Raw genomic sequence first — 16,542 nt, 5'->3', positions numbered from 1 at the left:
AAAGAATATGATGAAAATAATTCCACAAAATAAACACTATCATTTAAATCTAAGGGGTTTTCTCCGGAATAGTGAAATTTAAATTTAACTGTAGAACTGATTATTTTCAAAGGAAGCCGTTTGAATGCAGTTTTAGATATACAAACATTGAGCAAGCAGTCTTTTAAAATGAAATATTGGAGAATTATTGCTCTTAACACCTTTCAAAAGGAAAGGAAGGATGGAAGGAAGAAAAAAAGAAAAGAAAAGAAAAAGTGTTTTGAGGGAGACCAAACGGTGTCTTAGCTGTAGGGTAGGCAAAGGTGACCAGCCCCTTGATATGAGCAATCATGTTTCAGGAGTGAGGATAAGAAGTTAGTGGAACTGTTTTCATGCAATAGAAAGTGCATTTTGAGGCTGGGGTGGGGAACAGACATGCATGTAACTCTTTTCATGAGACCGTTTGAAACATTAGGCATACATAGGCTGAGCTACTTTGGGGCCCAGCCACTCTCTGGCTGAGCCAAAGTTAAAAGTTTAGAGATGGTGTTTGGCATTCCACAGGGGGCATCCTAAGTGGGATTCCTGCTATAAGCTTCATGAGCAATTGCAGCGTCAAGGGAATGACTCAAAGAAAGATTGTGAAGTTCATCCAAGTAAGAAAACACACCGAATGGGAAAGAGAATCAAGGTTCTTGGTGTTTTGATCCACTAACATGTTGCTGGGCACAGTTCTGTGCCTGAGAATTTAACTACAGCCTGGATATGGACAAATGCTTTGATCTAAGACACTCACCCCTTCCTTGTTCCCCTCTCCATCTTCACCCCTGCAGACAAGGCCCCTTCACACCAGCACAGTGGTTCACCTTAGAGTTGTCCCATTGGCTCTCTCTCTCTCTTTTTATCTAAAAAAAAAAAAAAAAAAAAAGGAGTTGGCCAATTGGTCTTTTCTCTTTCAATTAATTGCAGGTCTATGTGAAGGTCTTCTTTGCCTTTATCTTCCATAGTGACAAGACAGGGACCACCTGGGACAATTCGTAGTAAGAGTCTCATATTTAGGCTCCAGGCAAACAGGGCTGGGTATCTGCTAGAAGTTTGCTGAATTCCATATGCCAACTGGCTTCTCTCTCCAAAGAGCTCACATAACCAGTTAGAAACACTGTTGCTAAACCTGAGGAAGGATACTAACACCCTTCCTACACAGTACTTTGTTCTATTTTGTATAACTAGGAGATGCAACTCCTAGTGCAGGCACTATTTTAAAAGCAAGTAAAGAAGCACCAACAAAACCTTAAAATGTCACTGAGCTCTGTTCTTCCTCATCCAACACTGGAGTACCTGGAAACCAAGTAGATGAAACCAAAATAATGAAATGTCATTTGTTCCTTATTAAAAACTGGTGAATTCATCTTGGGGACTCCACATATAAGGTAGCAGTTTTATATATAGGCATACATATAAATCCAATGAAGTTGTATTCCAAAAAGTTTTTTTTTTCTTTTAAAGTTAAGACAGATTTGTTTCATTTATTTTTGCAACTTTCTTTAGGTGAGTGGGTATTATGAATGAGGTAAAGTCTGTACTACATTTGAACAGTCTCCAGGTGCCCAGAAATGCACAAAAGGGGTTTGGAGTCATAGAATTTCCTACATAAAAACCTCGCATGGCAAATTCTGCTTTCCCAAGAAATGGCCAGTGGGAGCTTGGGGTGACTAAATTCTCCTGAAAAAATTATCCTGTTATCACAGATTCTCCCTCTTGTGAAAATTAGTATTCAAAAAAAAATCAGCAATATAAAGAAATGTGAAGGGGAAAAATAGTATAAAATGCAGGTGTGTTTGCTTCTTAAATTGTTCATTTAGACTGCTTAATAGAAATGTACCAGCTCATTTTTGAAGTTATTTAAGATGCTACATTAGCAATGATTTGTAGCAAATGTTTCATCCCACAAATTGTAAGTAATTGTGAAAAGATTTAATGAAGTACCAATTGGATATTAGAGTGTTCTGTGGGTTGTTTCAGTTTGCAACTCAAGTTACTCTTATTTCAAAATAGTTCAATTCTCTCTACACATAAATGCAGTGAATGAGTAATTGTCTCTATATAATTCCAATTAATAGCTTTAAGCAAAGGCAAATCCATTAAAAATTTGCTAAAACTCAGTGTCTATATTGACCGAGAAACCAGAATCTAAAAGTGAAATAAAACATATTCTTGGAGAAATACTTTACTCTCTGAGAATTCTACATTGTCACTTCTCAAAAGAGAATTACACAAATATTTTTCCTCCAAAATGCAATAAAGGGCAATTATTTCTGGCAAAGATCAAGATATATATAGTATATCCTTCATTCCTTGTATAAAGAGAGAATTACCTCAATCCTCCATTTGGTGGGTATGGGGGATATTGCTTTCCTTTATTACTAATAGTCTCCCTTATAACAGCAGTAATTGCCGAGGATAGGCTATCAGGTGAGTGAGCCTGTTCTGCACTTTTCAAGAGCAGACTATGACCTAGAGAAAATCCTGTTCTCAACTTAAGATGAATAAATGAATACAAACTGATCATTTGAGTTCACTAACAGGTTTTGCAGCTCACCTCAACACCTCTAGAGCTAAATTGACCTCCATGTTTCACATGGATTTTTCCAATATTAACCTTTGGGGTGATCAGACCTTCCTTCTCCTGAAGATGGAACAGGTCCTCATTTGACTGAGTCCTGTACCTCTCAAAAGATTTGGAGGCTGACGCAAAGTGGCAGGGATTTGCTTCTCTACATTTGGAGAAAACGCATCTAGATTTTCATATCTATTAGGCCAGTTTTGAGACCCAAAAATACAGCTTCTGGATTCTGCGTGGATTTCTTTCTGCCGTTAATTTATGTACAATTCTTCAGGTACAATCTAGCTCTTGTTTTATTTTTTTGGAATTTTGAATTTCTCTGACTGTACAGTTGAACCTAACCTATAGTTTTGGCATAAACATCTTTTCCTTGACTGACATTTTTACTACATTGACTGCTAGATAACATCTCCAACTTATTGACAGAAGTTAAGTTATAGATTTACTCATAAACATAAGCACATCTTTTCATAAAATATTCTACATTTGGACTAATGCCAGAGATTGTAACAAAATTTTGGGGTTTTTTTTTCCCTAGTGGAAACCATATAAAATTTTACTTGCACTTGGAAAATATGACATGTTCTACTTTATTGGGTTTTTTGATGTATTAGATAATGTACAAAATCAGTTAATAAAGAGGCCCTTTAGGGGCACCTGGGTGGCTCAGTTGTTAAGCGTCCACCTTCGGCTCAGGTCATGATCCCGGGGTCCTGGGATCAAGCCCCGCATCGGGCTCCTTGCTCTGTGGTGAGCCTGCTTCTCCCTCTCCTACCCCCACTGCTTGTGTTCCCTTTCGCTGTGTCTCTCTCTGTCAAATAAATAAATAAAATCTTAAAAAAAAGAGGCCCTTTATTCTAGTAGCAAACATTCAACTAAATTCATAGATTTTAGGTAAAAGAACATATATTAAGCATACCTGATTAGAAGAACAAGGAATATTCAATTTTAAGAGATGTAGAATCACCAGGATCTAGATTTTGGCCCATAATTAAATAGCCAGTCATACCTCAAGATTGTTTATGACTTGTTTGGAAGAATACATTACACAGAATTTTAAAATATATTTAAACTAATATGTTTTATTCCCTAGAACACAGTCTTCCTATTTGTAGAAGGGACACACACAGGAGAACTCTGTTTATTTTCTGTGGACCGCTAGCCTCTAGTTCAGGGTCTCTCACCCTCAGGACTACTGAAATTTTGGGCCAGATAATTATTTGCTATGAGGGAGCTGTCCGGTGCATTGTGGGATGTTCAATCCTATCCCTAACTTCTACCCACTATATTCTAATGGCATCCCTCTCATGTTATGGCAACCAAAACTGTCTCCAGACATTGACAGATGTAGCCACATGGGGAAGAGGGTCAAATTAGCGCCAACTGAGAATCACCCTAGTCTCATGGTTTTATGCATATTCCCTTGGCTATTTAAGAAGTCCTCGGCTACCTCTTTAATGTTAAACAGATATATATCCCATTCCCTCTGCCCATTTACCTATCAGTTCTCAACTCAAGAAAGTTTATGGTCATCACCAATGCCTGTAAAATTCCAAGTTATCCTGGGGATGCCTCAGTGGCACAGTCAGTTAAGCATCTGACTCTTGGTTTCAGTTCTGGTCTGATCTCAGTGTCAAGCCCTGCCTCAGGCTCCTCCCTGCTCAGCAGGGAGTCTGCTTGGGATTCTCTCTCCCTCTCACTCTGACCTTCCCGCACCCCTTTTTGAAAATAAATAAATAGGGCGCCTGGGTGGCTCAGTCGGTTAAGCGACTGCCTCCGGCTCAGGTCATGATCCTGGAGTCCCGGGATCGAGTCCCACATCGGGCTCCCTGCTTGGCGGGGAGTCTGCTTCTCCCTCTAACCCTCCTACCTCTCAGGTACTCTCTCTCTCTCTCTCTCATTCTCACTCTCTCAAAATAAAAATAAATAAATCTTTAAAAAAAAGAGTAAAGAAAATCTCTTAAAAAAATTTTAAGGTAGCCTGCTGAATTCATGCCATGTGTCTTCACAAGTTATAGCCTTAATCATAAATATTATTCTATTTAGTTTTGTATTCATATGCCCACAAAAGCAAATGGTTGGGTATTATATAGTAATCAAATTAGCCTTGGGCGCCTGGGTGGCTCAGTCGGTTAAGCGACTGCCTTCGGCTCAGGTCATGATCCTGGAGTCCTGGGATCGAGTCCTGCATCGGGCTCCCTGCTCGGCGGGGAGTCTGCTTCTCCCTCTGACCCTCCTCCCTCTCAAATAAAAAAATAAAATCTTAAAAATTTAGCCTATTATGGTTTGTAAGACTCACTAATTTCTAATTATATAGGTAGGCTGTTTATAGAACCGGTTTTGTGGTGATACTTAATTTAGAAAACTTTTATTGAAGACCTACTTTACATCAAATACCATGTAATTTGTTGAGAAATGAATGAATAAGACATGTCTCTGCCCTTATGGAACTAACTCATATTGAATACAAACATAAAACCTTCATAGTTTTATAATCAATTCCATTAATAAGATATGTATGAGATGTTAATGTTTAACATACTGAGTAAAGAAAACACCCTGAAAGTTTTTTTTTTAAGATTTTATTTATTTATTTGAGAGAGAGAGAATGAGAGAGAGAGAGAAAGCACATGAGATGGGGGGAGTGTCAGAGGGAGCAGCAGACTCCCCGCCGAGCAGGGAGCCCGATGCGGGACCCGATTCCGGGACTCCAGGATCATGACCTGAGCCGAAGGCAGTCGCTTCACCAACTGAGCCACCCAGGCGCCCCACCCTGAAAATTTTTAAACAGAAAATATTTTTAAGATAATTTCAAAATATTTAGGCTGAGAAATTCAAGCCTAATTTCGCATCGTTATCCTAAACTATCATATTTGTGCTGCCTCATAATCCTCTAAAGAACCCAGCTGAAAGGAAAGAAAAAAAAAACTTGCCACTATGGGATTACTGAAAATATTCCTGATTACATCAATGATAGTTCTGGGAGAAATGTCTCATTAAATCACAGGAGGTTAAGTAACAGTTGATCATAAAAAAATTTAAATTATACTTTCTAAATAAGGATTTAAAAGATGTATATCTGTTTCCAGAGGCCCCCTCTCATGACTTCATTACCCGTATAAAGTACATTGGAATACATATATAGGAATTGTTTATAGTATCCCAGAAAGGAACACAATTGTTTAATTGGTGCTGAAGTTCAACACATTAGATAGCAATGTTAGATCCATCAATTCCCAACCATGGTTTAATAAACAATTTGTATTACCTGAATGATCTGAATTATTACTTTATTATTATATCCCCCACGTTATCCGTGACCTGAAAGCGGAGCATTCCTGTCGGATGAAATGCCACGCACACGCCAAGCCACCTGATTAAGACATCTTTTTCTTTTATTTTAAAATTTTTAAAGATTTTATTTGAGATAGAGTGCATCTGAGTAAGGAGAGGAGCAGAGGGAGAGAGACAAGCAAATTCTGTGCTGAGCACGGCGCCCCATATGGGGCTTGATCCCATGACCCTGAGATCATGACCTGAGCTGAGATCAAGAGTCGGCTGCTCAGCCAACTGAGCCACCCAGGCCCCATTTTCCCTTTCTGTCATCACCCCTCCTCATGTTATACCGTTTCCAACAAACACAGGAGGATGTAGAGTGAATCTATATCACTTGCCATAATACATATTTTATTTTTAAGTGAAATGTCCTAAGCTTGAAAAAAATCCGTTTTATTATTTAATAATATATAACTACAATCCTACATCATCAATCTAATTCAATGTTGAAGCAGGATTCTCTAGGGTTTCAAGAATTTAGCATAGTCATGTACAGTGGTAATAACTTTTCAACTGGAGAAACTGAATATCATGTTTAATCTTAAATCTGCAATATCTCATTGATAAAAGTAAGCTGAAAAATAATCTCAATTCCTTAAGGGAGAAGTAAAGAGGGAGGTTATATGTATTCAGGAGGACGATAGGAGAATGTTCAGACTAAAAGTGGTGATAGTTCAGGCTGACTGAGATTGTTGAAATGTTCTGAGAGCAGACTGAAGGTCAGGAGATAATCTTTTGGCTGCCAAGATATGAAACTATCTTTTATCTCATAGATAAAATAATTTAAAAGTTCCTCCAGCTGGGGCGCCTGGGTGGCTCAGTCAGTTAAGCGTCTGCCTTCAGCTCAGGTCATGATCGCAGGGTCCTGGGATCGAGCCCCGCATCGGGCTCCCTGCTCAGCGGGAAGCCTGCTTCTCCCTCTCTCTCTCCATCTGTGTGCTCTCTCTCTCTCAAATAAATAAATCTTTAAAAATAAATAAAAATAAAAAGTTCCTCCAGCATCCTAGGCACTCAAAAGGAGAGACATCATATGTATATATATATATGTATATATATTTATATATACATATATATATACATGGACACATACACATATAAATATATATGTGTGTACACACACTCTTTTAGATTATACAGCCTATTCTCAAAGGAACTTAAGAAATTAGGAAAATAAAGGCATAAGGCATATGGCTACATCTCAAGAAAAGCTGCACAGGAAAATAAAACTTTTGTTCCCATTTTTTTTCCTTGGAGATGGTAGCTTACAGAATGCCCATTTATGTTTACTTTGGGATAGTGTGTGTGTGTGTGTGTGTGTGTGTGTGTGTGTGTGTACATGAAACTAATTCATAGTAGGTAAATCGTAAGTAGCTAGTTTTTTTTTATATCAGCAAATTTTAACTGAAAAGGAATGAGAAATTTGAATTTATTATCAAATTTGAATTTGATGTTTCTTCTTTAATATCCTTTTAGGATACAAACTATTTGGGGGATGAGAAGGAATTGAAAATATGCTCATTCAAGCAATCCTCAAGTGGCTACCAGATACTGTTACAGATGCTTAAGGAGTTGACAACCATGCATACGATCACCATCAGGGAGCTGAGAAATTCACATGGCTCTAGTGAATTCTAGTCATTAACAAGGACTGGACAACCTCTATCCTATTGCAGGAAGCAACTCCTGGATGCACAGTAAGTACTGTTACGTCCCATGTATGTCACTTAAGTGCCACATATAGCTTAATTGAGCCATATTACCTAAGATGTTGAAAAAAATTATGCAGTTCATATCTAGGCAATGTGAAAACACTGTTCTATATTCAAGGTGCTTTTTAAAGATTTTGGGAACATAATCGAAAGTAGTTTAAAAGCATTCTAGCTTTTGCTCCGAACATCTCAAGTAGACACTGAGGACTAGGCAATTGCGGCAGGTAGAATTATAATCCCCCCCAAAGATGTCCATGTCCTGATCCCCAGAATCATTAAACATGTCTTGCATGACCAGAAGGACTTTGCAGATGTGATTATATTAAGGATCTTGAAATGGGAAATTATGCTGGATCATCAGAGTGGGCCCAATGTAATCACAAGGGAAGAGGGAAGCAAGGGAGGCAGAGAAGAAAACGGAATGATGGAAGCAGAGACTGCAGTGATTCAAGGCCAGGAGCCAAGTGACGTGGCAGCCTCTGGAAGCTGGAAGAAGTGAGGAAATGCACTGTTTTTGAGCTTCCAGAAGGAACGCAGCTCTGAGTGCCCCCTTAGATTTCTGATCTCCACAACAGTAAGATAATAAATTTGGATTCCTTTACTCTACAATGTTTGTGGTAATGTTGCAAAAATGTAGAGACATTTTTAGTATTTGAAAATGTCCATCTCTAACTATGGGATAGGGAAGATGCAGCCTATTCAGAGAGAATCTGTAGGTGTTTAAAGAGTATAAATAATATGATATTTGGCATAGTTGAAAAATGCTAACAATTCATGAAAAAGTAAACTACTTTATTCTCTAGACATGTTCAGTTATGAAAATAATGTCAAAATTTTTCCATTTGTTTTTTAGTCTGGAGGTAAAAATTCTGAAATCTTAGTTCAAAGGAAGGAAAATATTGAGAGCCACATCTCAAAAAAGATATAAAATGATAATCCTTTCAGTGTGATTGTTTTGATAATAAAAATACCTTTACCTTATAGCATTGTAAAGATAGTATGGACATCAAATTTTTATATGCCATAAGAAATTTAGATTTTTAACAGATTTGGAAAACAGCAAAAGAAAATATTAAAGATTTATCAGTGTATCACCATATAAATCACATCCTTATGTCATTTTAAAACCGAGATTGCTTAAGTGCATCTTCAAAACAAGCAAACGGATGACTAAAAAAATTTGTAAAATATGATGTTGTCAAGTAGGCTATGTCTAAAGAGTTTGTCGTATAAATCGCTTGCTGCTAATTATGCATATTTCCCTCAGACCTACAAAAAACCTTCATCTCTGAAGGCTTTCTGCTTCCTCACTTTAGTAGTGTGTGTGTATATAGCACTCTTTTCTTCCAGTTTCATTGAGAAATAATTGACATACATCACCGTTAAGTTTACGCTGTACAGCATGATGGTTTGTGGTAATTATTTTGCATTATGTGTAAATCAATCAATTTAGCTAACATCCATCTTCTCATGCAGATAGTATAAAAAGAAAGAAAAAAGGGAAAAAATGTCTTGATGAAAACTCTTAAGATGCACCCTCTTAACAACTTCTGTGTATATCATGTAGCAGGTGTTAGCTATTGTGACCACATTGTACCTTACGTTGCTAGTACTTATTTATCTTATAACTGGAAGTTTGGACCTCTTGACCTTTCTTCTGCTCTGGTAACTGCAAGTCTCCTCTCTTTCTCTGAGCGTGTTTTTTGTTTTTTGTTTTTTTTAATTGCACGTGTGAGATCACACAGGGTTTGTCTTTCTCTGTCTGACTTATTTCACTTAGCATAAGGCCCTCAAGATCTATTATTTTAACGCTCCGGACTGCTTTATGTGTCTCTGAACTATAAATCCTTCCTTTCTCTCTGTAAGTCTTTAGGTACATTCTTGTTCCTCTTAAGCACCTCCAGAATATCATGACAAATATTTTCATTTATTTATTTTTAAGATTTTTTATTTCTTTATTTGACAGAGAGAGACACAGGGAGAGAGGGAACACAAGCAGGGGGAGTGGGAGAGGGAGAAGCAGGCTTCCCGCGGAGCAGGGAGCCCGATGTGGGGCTCAGTCCCAGGACCCTGTGATCATGACCTGAGCCGAAGGCAGACCCTTAGCGACTGAGCCACCCAGGTGCCCTCATTTACTTTTTTTATGAGCAGATAGTTGTTTCTTTAAGAGAAAGTGATAAAAAGCTAAGATTGTACTTAAGAGTCTGCCATATTTCATAAATATTTATATCATATGGATCCTAAATAAAAGATGTTCGGACACTATTTATTTATAATAAATTACTAAAGAATCCAAAACTTTCTCTCATTTTCTCCCATGTTCCCTCTCCCATCCCACCCTCAAAATTTTCCAGTCTCTGGAAATTCTGTATTTCCAAGGAAAAAAAAAAAAAGGCTTTCCTCAGTGCAACCTAGAATGTCAATGCAAAGATACAGGCCAAGGACCCTCAGGCCTCCGGCAGAGACAGCAAGGGAAATATTCAAAATGGACGAGTGGGGGTGGAAGGGTTTAAATATCATTTTATCAGAAATATTCTGCAATTCTTTCCATCATATTTTTGGGTGGGGATATTATGAGTAAATGCCGACTCTAAATCCTAGAGTCCTCTATGTCCTATATATCTAAATATATATAATTTCTTTTCCACAGGGATAATGTACCATGGCCTTTTGCCAAGAAACAACTTGAATAAAAACAGGACCATGTTTGCATCAGTTGCCTGGTTGCATTGACGTTCTCTAGGACACATAATAATAATTAGCTCTACATTTCTCACAGAGGTGATTGTCTTATCACTCTTTTAACAAGCCTTAATGTTAATACCGTGTTGTCAAAAACATTTTTATGATACTTGAAATCTCCCCCCAAAAGAAAACATTTATGAATCTGTCATTTGGTTGAGTTTTATGTCTTTATATCTTCTAGAGTCAACAAGTAGCAATTTTCTTTACTTATGCCTTGACAATTTTCAATACCTATATTTTTAAATATCCCACTGTAGAAGAGATCTGAATATAGAAAGCCATAATAAACAATTAGGGTTGTATGCTTAAGACCTCATTCACTCAACAGGAAATTATTTCATCCAGTTTCATATGTACATAATGCTAACTTTAAATTGTACTTCTGGTGAAAATAGTGAGAGTTCTCTAATAAAGAAAAGAATATATCTGTAAAGGTAATAACTCTGGTCCTAAAAGACCAAATTTCCTATAATTAGCATTTAACGAAATGCTATTGTGAATTAATTATAGATTGGAAGAAATTAATAGTATGTACAATACTGGTCACAAGCTCATTTTGAAGTCTGTTACTAATTGCAAATCAGTGTTACTTGTACAATTAGAAGTTAAATACTACAGATTTGCTCTAATTGGAAAGATCCAAGAAGAGTTCTTGCCTGGATGTGGTATGTGACTGAAGCATCCATACGGAAGCGAAGAAACAGCAGGACTCTAGCAAGGAGATGGAAGATACAAATTAAAAGCACAGAAGTATGTTAGGGAATTGAAACTTGATGTTCGTGAGGCAGAGGTTAGGCAAACACTCACTGGCAAAGTTACAATAAGAGTTAAACACAAAAACATATTCTACAAACCTTGGTAATCAAAACCAGATCTGAACCTCTGCCATGTCTTTGACCCCAATTTCACCACACCTATAATTGAGCCCATGTAAACTAGACATACGAAAACTGCTAATTTATCTGAGGAACTTGATCTAAATGATGTGAACATTGTTGACAGAACTGAGTGGTTTCTAACCAAACTGTGAATATATCTGCTGTTGTTTTATTTCTGCAACTTTAAGTGGAAATTTTTTTTTTACTTCACTGTTTTTTATAGAATTGTATAAGAAAATGATGATTTCTTGACCCTCGTGGCTGGGATTCAAAGGAGAAAATTTTCTGGTCATTTGCATGAGTTTTAATCTTTCCTATAGATGCCTGACAGTTTGCCCCATCTTCATTGTTCCCCAGAACTGTGAAAGACAGTGGTTTTGCAGATGCTGTAAACCAGACAGTGTCAGATTTTGATGAAACCCTCACAGACCCGCACTTCCTGAAGAATTTTGCCCCCTGAGGTTGTCAGAAAATCTCACTTTAGCCCCACGAGGTAAGAGCCCTAACTTCGGCTTTTTAGGCTTAGATTTTGAATCTTCCTTGACTCTGAAAATGATGGAAAAGTGTTAACTGAAGAAAGAGTTATCTATTTTTACCTTTGGATGGTCCTCACAGGCTTTCCTAGAACCAGTGAGTAAAAATAACTTGATGAATCCAAAGGGAAGCCACTACCTGTGGAGGAGAGCCGGGTATCCCAGCCTTGAAGACAGATCTTGAGATTGCCTTGTGCTATGAAGCTGAAACTCAGTCTACATGTAGGAACTTAGCTTCCAATTTAGTTCAGGAGCGATCTGCAACTACATTGCTTCTTGCAAACTTACCAGTTGGGAAGTGTCTCTGTCTGCTCAGGCTGCTCTAACAAAGTACGGCAGACTGGGTGGCTTAAACAAAAGAGGTTATTTCTCATGGTTCTAGAGGCTGGGAATACTAAGATCAAGGTGCTGGCAGATTCATTCCCTGGGTGCAAGCTCTCTCCCTGCCCTGAAGATGAAAGCTTTCTCACTGTGTCCTCACATGGCGGAGAGAGAAAGCAAAAAAACTCTCAGCGTCTCTTTGTATAAGGTCACTAATCCCATCATGAGGATGCCATCCTTGTGGCTTCTCTACAGAATTGTCTTTGAAAGTCTAGTCCCCAAATACCATGATAGGGGTGGTTAGGAGTTCAACATAGGAATTTGGGGCGGTGGGGGACACAATTCGGTCTGTAGCAGGAAGGCATCCCAGATTTTTCAGTTATGGTCTCTGAGTTACCAGTCCAACACAAAGTTGAAGAAGAGATGTATGAACAGTTCTATCAGGGTGAGTCAGACGTAACTCATGCTCAGGCATAATTTTAGCTAAGACTCATGTGATACTTCGTTTAACAAAAGCTACTTTCAGTAAAGCACAAAAGGAAATCAATGCTAGAGTTCTTACAATTCACTTTGACCTAGCCTATGAACAGAAAACTCCAGTAACTTTTCCATCAAGACAGCACTTTAAAAGAGAGCATTCTGGGTGCACGGGGGTGGCTGAGTTGGTTAAACTGCTGCCTTCAGCTCAGGTCATGATCCCAGGGTCCCGGGATCGAGCCCTCGTTGGGCTCCCTGCTCCACGGGGAGCATGCTTCTCTCCCTCCCACTCCCCCTGCTTCTGCTCTGTCTCTCTCTATATATCAAATAAATAAATAGGATCTTTTAAAAAAATAAAAAAATAAATAAAAGAGCATTTTATACTTACCATTAACTAATTTCCTTGAAGAGAGAAAAAGTGAACCTGCTTTGTATCGTCTTCAACCTACCCTCCTGCCGAAGTGATTTCCTAACTTAGAAGATTTGCTATTTTTATGAAAACAGGGTTAGACATTTATTTTGAGTTTCCTTTATCATTTTTTAGCTCTCTGAAAGCCCTACGGGAAATGGGGGAATTTGCAACATAATATAACCAGACTAAACAACCAAGAACTGTTTTAACCCAGATACTGTCCTGGACAGATGTTGCAGGAGCTGCGAAAACCAGTAAGACGCAGATCCTGCCTGGGGTTCCGTCCCCAAGGAAAACACAGAGAAGGGCCCTCCCTTTTAGGAAGAGGGCACCATAGTAGCTGAAATAGGACACAAAAGTGTGTCAGGGCACTGTTTGAAAATGCTGAACAGCCCCTGTGGTTTCAGAAACAGTCTTTCCTGGACTGGTGGAGAGAAGGGAAAAAAAAAAAAAGCTGAGATCAAAAATATGTTTGATGTAAGACTGATATACCTTAATAAGAAATTATCCCTCATAGACTATATTTAATTAAAGGAAGACATTTAAAATACATGTATTTTTCTTTCAGGCAATCAGAGCAAACACAACAGAGAACAAGTTACTTCAAGAGTATTAAATTATATGTTGTCATTCAAAACAATCGTAGACATTTAAAAGGAAAGCTATGTGTCAGGCAAGAAACATATTGGACTTTTTTTTTTTCTTTTCAAGCATCTCTTACTGCTTATTAGCCACAAAATGTTGAAACAGTTTGAGATATATTGTAATTAAACTGATGCAGTGCCTAGCATGGTATGTAGCACATAGTAGATACTTAGTTTTTTCCTCCTCCTATTGGGACAAGTCTGAGGAGGGGGCAGGGAGGGAGACATAAGGAAATGGTGGAAAAAGGAGGGCAAGGTACTTTGTTACTATAAATTATTTCCCACGCTGGTCTTCTCCTTGGAGACAGGAGCTGATGCACAGCTCTAATATATCAATTGTAGCAGCCGCTTCACTTACAGATTTGGTGTGCTCTCTCGAGAGGCAAAACTTTCTAAATAAAAAGTGTGAAGCATAGACGTAAGGCTAATGAACTTAAGGCTAAGGAACAACCCACTTCCGAGGGGATGTATATGTGCATAAACATATATCCCCTCAGAGGATATAGACTCCAATATAACAATTTTATAATATCCAACCACTCATGTGTCAAAGAAAAGAAATGTTATATCCACTCTACCTTTAATATATATATTTTTTCATTACTAGGTCTTTTTAGTTCTTGGGAAATAAAGTCTAATTTTTCAACAGGCCTTCTAATAGAGTCTTTGAGTAATTTTCCAAACTCATGTTGTTATTTGTGCATAGGAACAAGAATAAGTTTTCATTCTGAGAATGAAGTGTAAATGCATAAACTTACGGCTCTAGTCAATATTACTATTTTTAATTCTAGTTCAAATAAAAATATATTACAGACCTTTTTCTTCTAATACTGCAATAATTTTAACTTCTGACAAGAACTATTTTTCAGTGTTTCTTTACAGAATAGAAACAATAAATTTTAAAGTACAATGGCTCTCCCTTTCCTAGCACAGAGAAACATGCTCTAGTAGCCATTGTCTTTGGTCCACCGGTTTACCAAAATGCTGTGATTTCACCTAGAGAGCTAAATCTGGGTGTTCAGAACAAACACATTTGTTCTTAATAACTTTATTTTTCAGGAAGCTGTAAATCGGACATAAGCATTTTCCTTTAAAACCTTCTTTTAGATGAAGGTTCTTGTGTATGTGAACTAGTATTCTTTTATAAGTTATCAAAAAAAAAAACTGTATGGAATTTATTTTTTTCCTACTACAGAGAGAAAAAGCATCCTAGATTTAGAGATAGAGTCTCACCTTTTTTGTGAAAAAGTAGAACTTTTTAAATAAAAATATGTACCCAGTAGACCTCAAATGTAAAATTGACTTTTAAAAATAAATTCAATTTCTGTACTATGACAGTTTAATATCTTGAGCTAATACACTCACTCCTGAAGGACTATTTTCCCAGGACATTTTGGTGCCAGGCTTACTTTTGCGTAAAAGTGTTCACAGAATTTACGGATGGGCCAGACGGTTTCTGAAGCAATTCTACACTTCCCTTAAACGGAACATGCACCATTTAAAAACCACGTCTCTGTTTATCAGATAGTATAGGATGTGATTTGCTTCAAGCTGTGAGGCAAATCTGGCAATCCAGTTAAAATCAACATGAAAGTTTGTAAAGCAATTTGTGGTCTGCAGTAAAAAGTGCTGGGTTGATCTCTAAATAAGTAAAGATGTTGCTCCCCAGGGCAAAAAGTACAGGATAATGCACAGATAATGTTTTGTTTTTCTTTACGTTTCCCAGTGGGTGCAAGTTTTAATAAATTAACCCAGCACTGGTATGAATGTCCCAGGTACTGCAGAGTTCATATTTCTAATTTTCATTCATTAACCCATCTCTCCCTTGGCTTTGTTTTTCTAACACATAGAGTTGACCAAGATATCATTATTTGCTTTAGTTCTTCAAAATGAGTATGCTTTTAATCTGTTCTCATGAGATGGGAGAATTGTTCTCCCTCAATTAGTCTCCTGGTTCTGCATACGCATTCCCTACTTAGCTAAGTGTGCCAGCCTCAGAACAACCAGCACTCCAGCGCTGTTCATTATTTCAGTTGTCATATTAAGTGCTTCTTTAAAATTGCTCCTGACTTTGTGAATAATAATCCTTTTTAAAATTAGCTCTTTTCTTTCTGTAGTGCTGGCTTGCATTGCTATGTATTTTAGCTTTCATTTTTTTCATCATTTACTCACAAGGCTACCCATCAAATAAAATAACATCAATCAAAAAAAAAAAAAGACCACATTAATCAGAGAAAAACTTGACTAAAGAGTAAATATCTCTGTATATGAACACTGTCAGGCTAGCTGACTAGATTTCCTCAGAGGCATGCATGGCCTATTCTAATTCTAAAAATTTGTTTTAGCTCAGTTACATAACGGCAAGTTTTGACTTAAAAAAAAAAAAAGGCTTGGGCGCCTGGGTGGCTCAGTTGGTTGGGCGACTGCCTTCGGCTCAGGTCATGATCCTGGAGTCCCGGGATCGAGTCTCGCCTCGGGCTCCCTGCTCGGCGGGGAGTCTGCTTCTCCCTCTGACCCTCTTCCCTCGGCGGGGAGTCTGCTTCTCCCTCTGACCCTCTTCCCTCTCGTGCTCTCTATCTCTCATTCTCTCTCTCTCAAATAAATAAATAAAATCTTTAAAACAAATTAAAAAAGGCTTACTCATTGATACTTTAGTCTATATTTCCTTAGATGACTCATGTTGAGACAAATAAGGTGGCACTTGCCGTTTTTAAAGAAAATAGGTGATCACGTAACTCAGGTTGTTCTTTTATTAATTTATACTTGTGAAGCTTGAATCAATTGCTGAAAGGTAGCGTTAAGGTTTCAGTCTCATGAGAGAGTGAGTCCTGGCCTGGGTGCACCAACTTTCACTGTGTCCTGATCAGTTTTACCAACAGAAGTTG

The 16,542-nt window shown here is 37.8% G+C and overlaps 1 long non-coding RNA gene across 2 annotated transcripts in view; it reads left to right on the top strand.

Annotated features, from left to right (window-relative positions):
• The window catches only part of LOC141374385 (uncharacterized), a 55,537-nt gene extending 41,749 nt beyond the window's left edge, over positions 1-13,788 (top strand). Inside the window, exons 2-5 of one of the 2 annotated variants that reach the window (XR_012381212.1) lie at positions 7,412-7,632; positions 10,298-10,428; positions 11,628-11,763; positions 13,582-13,788. This is a non-coding gene — a long non-coding RNA (uncharacterized lncRNA). The remainder of the gene's footprint in view (positions 1-7,411; positions 7,633-10,297; positions 10,429-11,627; positions 11,764-13,581) is intronic. The other variant, XR_012381213.1, reaches the window with a different exon arrangement.
• The last annotated feature ends 2,754 nt before the right edge of the window (positions 13,789-16,542 follow it).

Source organism: Callorhinus ursinus, unplaced genomic scaffold (genome assembly GCF_003265705.2).
Source record: "Callorhinus ursinus isolate GAN/ISIS: 27379988/994484 unplaced genomic scaffold, GSC_fseal_2.0 scaffold17, whole genome shotgun sequence".
NCBI lineage: Eukaryota > Metazoa > Chordata > Mammalia > Carnivora > Otariidae > Callorhinus > Callorhinus ursinus.
Note: the sequence above shows the minus strand (reverse complement) of the source record. Positions and strands in the feature narration are given on the sequence as shown.